Source organism: Tupaia chinensis, unplaced genomic scaffold (assembly GCF_000334495.1).
Source record: "Tupaia chinensis unplaced genomic scaffold, TupChi_1.0 Scaffold000101_1, whole genome shotgun sequence".
In the NCBI taxonomy this organism is placed as follows: Eukaryota; Metazoa; Chordata; class Mammalia; order Scandentia; family Tupaiidae; genus Tupaia; species Tupaia belangeri.
In genome coordinates this window covers 1,608,306-1,610,556 of record NW_006159565.1, presented here as the reverse complement: position 1 = coordinate 1,610,556, position 2,251 = coordinate 1,608,306, and positions in this window count along the sequence as shown.

Sequence of the window (2,251 nt, the reverse complement as noted above, 5' to 3'; positions counted from 1 at the left end):
GTGTGGGGCGCGCGCAGGGTGGGGGGGGGGGGGGAGGCTATAATTATTGCCTTGGAGGTTGTTATAAGAGCCTTGAAGGTTGTTATAAGACTTTGGATTTTAGTCTGAGTGAGATAAGAATCTATTGGGTTTTCAGCCCAGAAGTTAAAAGTTGTGACCTAAAATTTAATAGAATTCCTTTGGCTTTTGTATTGAAGAATGACAAGGATAGAAGCAAGAAAATCCAATAGAAGGTTATCACAGTGATCCAGGTGAGGGGTGTTGGTAGCTTGGAGTGGAATGCTGTTCCATCTGATTCATGGAATGAATTCAGCTACATGGACGATACGGTCAAATCTTATCAATGTAACACCGAACAAAAAATAAATCCCAAAGGTAATTGTAATGTGATGCATTTTTATAATGCTAAACATAAAAGGAAATAAAATATAAATTAAATATATTTGGAGGAATATCTATTTATGTGGGGGAATATCCTTCAGGAAGGTGGTTCAGGATTCAGATGTTGAAGTAGTAGAATGGATGGGGTAGGAACACAGGTAGATTTAGGGTGTTTTAATCTGATATTGGGTGGTGGGTTCATTCATGTTAATTGTATCATCTGGTAATTATTAAAAACAGGCTAGCAGGTGGCATGGTGGTTAAGGTGCTAGACTCCAACATGGCAGACTGTGGTTCAAATCCTGGACCTGGAAGCTTGAAAATCACACCTGCATGTGTGTGTACATGCCTCAAATCTCAGGAGAATGGAGGAGAAGGGATTACAACATGGCCACCCCCCCTTGGGGCGGGGAGAGGTAGTGGTTTCTCACTTTCCCTCTCTCTGGTGAGTGCTCATGCTCTTTGGCAAAAACTATAGTTCCTGAAAATGAAGTAAAAACTATGGTTACTGAAAATGTTAACAGCTTTATTGGTATATAACTCACATACCATATAATTCACCAATTTAAATTATACAGTTCAGTTGCTTTTAGGAGATATTTACAGAGTTGTATAACTATCACAACAATCTGGCCACTGAAATTTTAAAATTCAATGAAGTATTAAATAGGAGATTAGGCACAGAAGAAGAGAGGATTAGTGAATTGAAAAAAATAGATCTCAGTAACTTATGCAGAATTAAGCACAGAGATTTTTTAAAAAGATGAAGTTAAAACATGAAGTTTGACCATTTCATATAATATTTTAAAAATTACTCTCACTGATACCATCAGCAGTCTCATTTTAGCCACTGGAGAGCTTAACAGCTGGAAATACACATCTTCCAAAATTCTAGTTTTTACTTGAAAGCTCAGATTTTTATCACTGGCAACAAATACATTCTCCGTTATTGTCCTTGAAGTGACAGGGTCAGTCTGTTCATTTTTCAGGAAATGTCTGCCAGTCCTGGTCTAGTGGTGTCAGTAGCAAACCGAATTGCAATGATGGAAGATCGTGACCGCTTTGGATCCCTGGGTGACTTGAAAACTTGCAGGTGCCTGGCCCGTGAGCAAAATCCTGATAAGCTTGAGAGCTGAGTAAGAGGGGGTCAGACGTGATGTGAACCTGACTGAGGGTGCTTTCCTGTCTTCCCCTCATTCTCCTCCCCTCCCTCCAGTGTGCACACATGCCCTATCATGAATAAAATAAACTTGAAACTGTCTGGCAGATACCTTAGTCTGATTAATCACAGCTTGTCCTTTCAAATAAAAGAAATGTTTGCAGAAAAAAGTGACTGAGGCAGTTTACAACTCAAACCCTGCACGAGTGTTCTTCCTCAAAGGCAGTCTCCATTCTTTGGGTGTCCACAAGTGTTTTATGTGTACATCCCACTAGTCATACACGATTAAAAAGGACTTGTACTCAAGGGGACGGGTTTCTGCCCAGCTGTGGTGGCACAGGCAATAGGGTTCTATTGCGTGAGGGTGGAGCCATGTGGAGGGCCCAGGACTGAGTCTCAGACCAACTTAAAGCAGGCTGGGTGCAGTGCTAAGTGCCTATAACCCTGGCTAACCAGGAGGCTGGAGCAGGTGAACCACAGCATGGCAAGATCCTATCAAAAATTGCTATTTCGGCCGCGCGGGCCCCCTTGGGCCCTGCGCGGCGCTGTGGCGCAGCTCTGTGGTGCGGCTCTGCTCCGCGTTCCGTTGCCTCTCCGGGGCTGGCATGTGGCCTCCGGGGCTGGCGAGTGGCCTCCGGGGCTGGCGTGTGGCCTCCGGGGCTGGCGAGTGGCCTCCGGGGCTGGCGTTGACCGCCCGGCCTGCGCGTGACC